Here is an 8,462-nt window from a genome sequence, read left to right as displayed (position 1 = left end):
TTAAATCAGTATCACATTTACAAACTCCCTTAAAAATCATTAAAACTCATCTTAGTTCATCACGATCTCACTGGTGTCCTGCCCGGTGGAGTCGCACGGTAGAGTCGATGGTCTTTACACTCTTCGGTCTTCACACGAACGCAGAGTGAATGTTTGAATCGATTTTCAACCGGCTCGCGGTTAATCGTTACATCCCTACTCGCAAGTCATCTGAATGAGTCACTTATATTGTTCACAATTAATGATTGGTTTCTGAATCATTCAAAGTAGCAAAACTTTAGTTTGGTATTGTTAAGTGTGAATTATTTTTAGGTTTTGAGTAACTATCTATCTATCTATCTATCTATCGTTATGTCTATCTATCTATCGTTATGTCTATCATTTATATCTTTATAACATCTATCGTTATTTATTATATCTATCATTATATCTTATCTATAGTTATATTTTATATTTATCGTTATATGTAGCGTTATTTATTATATCTATTGTTATATCTTATATCTATCGTTATATTTATTGTTTTATTGTTTTAGCAACATGACGGTGTTTCGTTCCTGAATGAATCAAACATTTAAATGATTCGGTTCAATCGCAATGACTCACTTAGTAACAGTGACTTGCTGCCACCTACTGGCGGATTTAATTTCACATTTAAAGTATCTTTTATTATTTAAATCATTTCAAATATCAGTATTCAACGTTTTATGTTTAATATATCAAAACATTATTTATGCATTTGTAATCGCAGGTTAAATGCATTCATGTCTTGCATTAAACAGTGAGTAAACGCATCTAAATGCCTCTTCAGATGCAGCTTCTGTGTTTCCTCTGCATTGCAAAGATGAATTGATTCTGATTTCATTTGTTTGGTAACAGCCCAAATGTCTTATTTTTCTAATTCACTGATTAAATGTAAGAATTTGACTCAAAAGGTAATGGACACTTTTAGAGAAAATGGCTTTATAAAGGTAAAAATGCCCATAAAATGTAAAAATCAGTTTAAACTAATTGGAAAAGATTAATTTCTATCACTGCTGTGAACTGACCACCACACAGAATATGAAGAATATAAAAAACTTTAGGAGTCAGCTGTCCACGGCAGTCCTTAAGATACAAGCACAATAAACACTCAGCAAAATATCGTCTAATTATCGTTATTGATAAAATCCCAGAAAATATCGAGATATTATTTTGTGTCAATATCGCACACTCCTATCTATGTGTATCTATATGTCCATCTTCATGGTTTCATGGTTTTTGAGCGTGTGTGTGTGAGTGTGTGTTTAGCGTGTGTGTGTGTGTGTGTTTTAGCGTGTGAGAGTGTGTGTGTGTGTTTAGCGTGTGAGAGTGTGAGTGTGTGTTTAGCGTGTGAGTGTGCATGTGTGTGTTTTAGTATGTTATTGTTTTGGGGAGGATGGTGTCTGTCTGCACGTTGTCTGGCATGCGGATAAAAGCTCTCTCTCTCTCTCTCTCTCTCTCTCTCTCTCTCCCCCCCAATTTAACTTACCTTTTTCTTCCAGAAATGTGGTAACTTTTTCTCATTTAGGGCCATGAAGATGTCTAAACAAGTTGTATTCCAAATTTGAAGTTGATATAAAAAAAGAGGTTCCTATGCAATTTTGTTTAGGCGTTATACCAAAACTAGCCACCTGGTGCCATTCAAACGCCATTGAATTTTTTAATGCAATTTTTCTGTCACAAATGTATAAAATTATCTCTCAATATTACATCTATCACAAAATAACCATCAAATATGGAATCTTGAGACTCAGACCTTTCCAACGATATGTGTTTTGTCAAGATTATAAAAAGTTTTGATTCTAAAAGACCGTAATACATTTTGTAAAATGACACCCCCCACTAAGGGGGAGGAACCCACTAAAATAATTTAAAGTACCATTTCCATGGTAAAGCAATGTCCGATTTCAACATGGGTTCCACAGGATGAATTTTGAGGTTTTAAGCTTTCAAATTATATATAATTTATGTTGATTACTAAAACATGTGATAGGGGAAAAGGAAATGAAAAAATAATTTATGTGACAAAGGTCAGAACTTCTATTATGATGTATATGTTTTGAGGTGCACTCTTGTCATAAATTAATCTATTACTGTTCCTACATAATATGTAACAAAAAACAGTGGTAAAATATCTATTATCTATGGACTTTTCCATACAGTGAAAGTGAATGGTGACCAGGGACTGTCAAGCTCTAAAAAAAAAAGCAACATAAGTGTTATAACTGTAGGAAAATCTTTCTCTCTGTTATAGCTTTCAAATGTCATTTGCATAATTTAAATAAGCATATACTGATCAGGTGTAATCAGAGACACATGAGAACAAAATTTTGGCATTACTGATATCATACTGATCTGACATTATATTAATACAGTACAAACAGGAATGAGATTTGAGAGTTGCGTCACAGTCAATAATGAATAATAAATAATACGTTTGTCATTTCAACACAAAGTCATCGTCTGGCTTCATAAGACATAGAATATAGCCATATGGACTAATTATCATTCTTTTAGTTCAAATTTTTGGAGTTTAAAAGCCCATGGTCACTATTCCCTTTCATTGTATGGACAAGAGCAGCATGAACATCCTGCTTAGCTTCTTCTTATGTATTCCAAAGAAGAAAGAAAGTCATATGGGTTTAGAACAATGTGAGAATGAGTAAATAATGACAAAATTATAATTTTCAAGTGAGTAATCCCTATACAGTATAACATTCTTCTATTTATGCTGTTTACTTCTCAAGATGTCAGCCAAATACTGCATGACACGAGCCACAGTACTATAGACCATATTATCCATCTAAAAATAAAACAGAAAATACATTTGATACAAAACCACACTCTCTTTTACTTGACACCGTGTGTGTGTGTGTGTTTTAGCGTGTGAGAGTGTGTGTGTGTGTTAGAGTGTGAGGAGTGTGAGTGTGTGTTTAGCGTGTGAGTGTGCATGTGTGTGTTTTAGTATGTTATTGTTATGGTGTCTGTCTCTCCCAATCACATAAACAGTCCCATTAGTGGAACACCATTAAGAAGGAGGTCAGCGCCAAATCTACTTTCACAATCCCTCCCCTCCCTTCCGTCCTCCTCTCTCTCTTTTTCTCTCTCTCTTTTTTTCCTCTCTGTTTTTCCCCCCGAATGGAAGCGCACAGCTCCTGACAGTCGGTTGTGACACATCTGCGTCTATATTTATCATATAAACAGTGGTTGTAATATTTGTTAGTTGTAATGAGAATGCAGCGCGTCAGACGGCAGCTGCTCATGTAAACACAGCATTCATGTTATCAGTGAGCACTAAACGCTCGTGATTGATCGACTTTTTTATTTATTTATTTATTTAAATTCCATAATTAATTTGTTTATATTTTTGTTTATTTATTTAAATTCAAATACCGCAATAATTTAATTCAATTCAATTCAATTTAATTATTACAGTAATGTATTTATTTATATATTTGTTTATTTAATTGATGAATTGTTAATTTGGGGCAGTCGTGGCCTAATGGTTAAAGAGTGGGACTTGTAACCCAAAGGTTCGAGTCTCAGGTCCGGCAGGGATTGTAGGTGGGGGGAGTAAATGTACTGCTTATTTTTATTTATTTGAATTTTATGAAGTGACATACAAATTTAATTTAATTTAATTTAATTTAACTTAATTTAATTTAATCTCAAAGCATGAAGCAACCAAAAACCAAAACCGAAAAATGTTTATTCGATATAGATGGTGCAATATAATTTATTTATATATTTATTATATATGTATGTATAATTTTCTGTTTTAAATGTTCATCTCATCCCAATCAAAACCAAAATTATACTAAGAACATGTGCATACTTAAAAATAGGTGTTGCATATAGAACATGCGCACACATGTCATATGTTTCGTTTAAACGTAATGTGTTTGTAACTTGAAACCTTCCTTCTTTTTTTACTTGTTTACATGTTGTTATGGCAACCAGATCATTGCAAGCTGATTGGCTGAGAGAAGTTCTAGAATTAACTAGAACAAACAATAGTTTCTAGAAGGACATCAGTGAGTCAGAACGGCTGAAACTGGGACATATTTCCATATTTCTGTGAATGGCTGGGGCAGCGGGCCGTGTGGTCAGCGCTGTGTTGTCGCGGATGTTTTGCTGCTGGATGTGTGAGATTATGCTGATCAGAGAGTTTGAGCCACTTCCGCTCTCACTTAATTAACTAAATGGCCCAGAGCTCCGAGTTATGCTTTATTATTCAGCCTGATGCATATGGATTCAGACCGGCCAAGAGCTGAGACAGTGAAAAGCGTTCCAGCCGATTTTAACTTCAGCCTCGTCAGAATAACTCACAATCATAAATGAGTCTGTCAGAGCGCCGGCTGACGAATGAGACCAATTCACTTTTAATGCAGATGGATGTGGTTTTGCCAAATGAAAAGATCTGCTTAATTTAGCATCTCCAGATGGAAGATGTTTGAAGGATCTGAGGACACGACCGAATGATTGAACAAGAGCGTTTAATTACATTAGCGAGACGAATACAGATGCGCTGTGGAGCTCTTCTGCTGTTGTCTAGTTTAGAAAGTGAAGACACTAGAAACTGCTTGCAATTTAGCAAGACAAATAACTAGCTGTGTGATTGTAGGGACAGAGGAAGAGCAGTCAGAGGTCAAGAGGTCAGCGAGTGTCAGAGTTATTAAAGTCACCAGAACTTTCCATCAATAGAGATGAGAACAGGACTGAAGGCCTCACTTAAGGAAAATTAAAAAATGTATTAATTTTTTTAATGCATCTATTTATTCCAGTGTAATTATGTAATTACTTAATACATTTTATTATTTATTTTCATTTATTATTTATTTGATTTTGTCCCATTTTTTAGAATATATGTATTTTTTTGTTTGATACAGATGCAATATTGTTTATCTAAATAGAAGTCATGAAGTTTGTTTTGCCATTTATTTATTTATTTATTCATTTATTTATCATAACCACTGTTATTCATTTATCCCCTTTTCTTAAGTATGTTCAATTAAATTTTTTTAGTAAATATTTATTTATTTATCTTAATGTATTTATTATTTTATTTCATTTATTTATTGTTGATCTTGTCCCAATTGTATTAAATATATGTATTTGTTTATTCAATATAGATGGTGCAATATAATTAATAGTCTAATATTTTAAATAAATAAAACGTTTTTTTAAAAGTTTGTTTAGACTAAAAATCATACAAATATATCAAAAACATGCAAATATGTAACAAATATCAACACTAACATGTATATATATCATAACCTCAAGAAATCTTGCATCACTTTGCTTTTAATTAAAAAAGTATTTATTTATTTGTTTGTTTTAATTAATTTACATATTTATTATAGTAATTAATTTATACTATTGTCCAATTTTTTTTAAAATATGTATTTGTTTGCAATATAATTTATCTAAACAGAAGTGGTAAAACACTAACATTTATGTGAATACTTATTCAAAATGTATTTATTTATTCATTGATTTATTTATTTATTTTATGTCGATCCACTTTAAAAAAAAAAAAAAATGTATTTATATATTCAGTATAGATGATCAACATTTGTTTATGTAAATACAAGTGGTAAAAAAGTTCAAGTTTTTGATTAAAAATCATACAAATATATCAGAAATAAGCAAATATATTGCAAATAGCAAGGCTAACATGTAGCCTACTGTATGTACATACTTATTCAAAATCAAATTTCTGTGTATACTATTCACTTTTGATAACCTCAAGAAATCGTGTATTATTTAGCTTTTAGTAAATGATTGTTGCAGATGCTGGAGCTGCAGTGTAATCACGGTCTCACTTCACAAATGTGACTGTGTCCTCAACAAATCCATTCACTCTCACTAGTGCTGGGCGGTATACCGGTTCATACCGAATACTAGTGTTTATTTTTGTTATGATGTGAATTTTTTAAATACCGCAATACCGGTGTATGTCACTTAAACAACATTCGGAACGCGTGTTTGAAAGGGGTCCCTTTTCACTGGCGAGGGAACAGCTGTATGTGTTACTAAGCGTGAAAGTTCCGAAACTGAAGCTGTAGAACTAATAGTTTCCTCTCAATCAGTAGAAAATATGGTTAACACCCGGTCATGCATGAAAAAAAAAAATACCGCCATGTACCGTGAAACCGGTATAATTTTGAATACCGTGATATACATTTTTGGTCATACCGCCCAGCACTACTCTCAGTTACACAAAACAAGTAGTTATCTATCAGTCATGCAATCTCAATGCAAAAGCAGCTTTAAGTGATTGTGTTCTGACGGCATTGTTGGTTGAGGGAAGATTTCTAGTCTTGATTTCAGCAGCAGGAGTTTTGGATGTAGTTTCCCCTCAGCGCTGCTTTCCAGGCGGAGCTGGTCTCTTTGAATCACGAGGGATGGTTTCAGGATTAATTGGAGCGCGGGATCTCTGCCGGCCATTTTTCTCTGAACTTTGCCATCTTTTAAATTAAATATTTATAGAGAGCGAGCGTTTCTGTGGGACATTTTCAGGCGAGATCATTAGTCCGGACAGATCTGCAGCGCAGCCAATTAGTCCTGATCTGAGGACGCGGTGTGTTCGTGGCGTCTGCCCTTCGCTTCCTTTCATCTCTCTCTCTGCTAGTTTTTAAGTTGTGTGTTTATTGGTGCCTCCGGCCCTCCAACAAAACTTTGATGAAGCTCGCAGACTTTGTCAAATCTAGCGACTCGTTCATGCGCTCGTCTGGGAATCAAGACTAGCGTGTAAAAACTAGTGCACTTATTCTGGACAGGAACCGCCCACTTCAACAGGAAGTCATAGTTTGATTGACATGTAGATGTTTTGTTTTTCTACTCCGTTTAGAGACAGTTTGATCTGAAATAAGTGCAATATTTGACCAACATGAAAAAATAATTTAAATATGACAGTTTATGTAAATAGAAGTAAAGAAGTTTTTTTGGGGGGTTTTATGTGAAAAATATGAAGTGTCTGTTGATTAGTCTCGTCAAGGATATACAAAGAAAAAAAAATGCATACTACAAAAAGGTACATATGTATTTATTTAATTAATTATTTGTTTTGTCCCAAAGCATGTCAAGTCAAGTCAAGTCACCTTTATTTATATAGCGCTTTTAACAATACAGATTGTGTCAAAGCAACTGAACAGCATTAATTAGGAAAATAGTGTGTCAATAATGCAAAATGACAATAGTAAACACTAATTTTCCAGTTAAAGACAGTTCATCATTGAATTCAGTGATGTCTTAGCATGTGACAAGCAAAAAATACATTTACGTCCTTATTTATCTTTATTCAATATTGTGCAATGTAATTTATGCAAATGAAAGCGGTACATAAGTTTGTTTTGATTAAAAACCAAATATACAATGAATGTGCAAAAAGTTTATGTACATACTTATTCAAAATAACAATTGATGTAGTTTTTCCATGCCATTTATCTGAAATAGATGATAAGATCTAACTAACATAAAAAAATCAAATAATGGTGCATCAGTTTAATTGCTAGTTATTTTTGAAGGAAAAGCACTGATTGGTTTCTGTTGCTGATCTGTCGTTCTGTAACTCTCTGACACACCTTTACTTTCTCATAGCTCTTCCTTAAAAGCATCTATTGAAAAGTCTCAGGGATTCAGTAAAAGTAGATGTATAGAAAGCCATCAGAAATGAGTGAAATCGATGAATGTATTGATGAACATTCATTTTGTTCATGATATGATGTTTTCAATGCACCGCTTCAAATGCAAACACTTTCCTTCATTTTCGGCAGCAGAAACTTAATTTTTGTTGCTATTTTTAGTGGCAAGATTTGACTGAAGAGCTTGTTTCTTGTGAATTCTAATGGCATCTTATGGTTGCCGGCAGTCCGGCATGTGATTTTCATGATTTTCAAGAGCTCTGGTCAGTTTTACAGCTCACCAATACAATTAAAGTGATTTCAGGAGGAACGACAATACAGCCGCTCAGAGTCACTGTCATTGTGAACGGCTCTTCAGTCCGACACTGATCTCTGTCCTCGCTTTTGTCTTCATTTCTCTCCATTTTCTCCAGCGAACGGCCGAGTTACACTGAAGTGAAGCGGCTCGTGAATCTCAGCGGCCTGCCGAACAGCAAACGCACAGAAATATAGCACATCAATATTGTGTCTTTGATGGCTAATAAAGCTGAGAGCGAGCGATTGATTCTGGAGTGATTCTCTGTTACTGTTTAAATAAGAGCGGCTCCATTTCAAACCACTGCTGACAGAGAAACACACACTTATAAATGACTGATTTGGAACGTTAATAGTTGCTTATGTTAACAGTGTGATGCTCTAATAAGCATTAAATATTGGATCAAATAGGCCATTTTTAATGTGATTTGAATGATTTGTACCAGCATTTTTTAGTACTGAAGTAAATGTATACTATGGTTCAAAAGTTTGGAGTTGGTA

General features: G+C 33.9%; 1 protein-coding gene and 1 long non-coding RNA gene across 2 annotated transcripts in view; one reads left to right on the top strand and one right to left on the bottom strand.

Annotated features, from left to right (window-relative positions):
* The window catches only part of LOC107748344 (calcium-activated potassium channel subunit alpha-1-like), a 99,546-nt gene that overhangs the window by 10,412 nt on the left and 80,672 nt on the right, over positions 1–8,462 (top strand). The window lies entirely within an intron of this gene.
* LOC107748250 (uncharacterized) overlaps positions 1,125–8,462 on the bottom strand; it is an 18,679-nt gene continuing 11,341 nt past the window's right edge. The window contains exons 2-3 of the long non-coding RNA XR_001640902.1: positions 4,327–4,332; positions 1,125–1,219 (exon numbers count right to left, since the gene is read on the bottom strand). This is a non-coding gene — a long non-coding RNA (uncharacterized LOC107748250). The remainder of the gene's footprint in view (positions 1,220–4,326; positions 4,333–8,462) is intronic.

This window comes from Sinocyclocheilus rhinocerous, unplaced genomic scaffold (assembly GCF_001515625.1).
Source record: "Sinocyclocheilus rhinocerous isolate Xijiao unplaced genomic scaffold, SAMN03320098_v1.1 scaffold522, whole genome shotgun sequence".
Taxonomy (NCBI): Eukaryota; Metazoa; Chordata; class Actinopteri; order Cypriniformes; family Cyprinidae; genus Sinocyclocheilus; species Sinocyclocheilus rhinocerous.
Note: the sequence above shows the minus strand (reverse complement) of the source record. Positions and strands in the feature narration are given on the sequence as shown.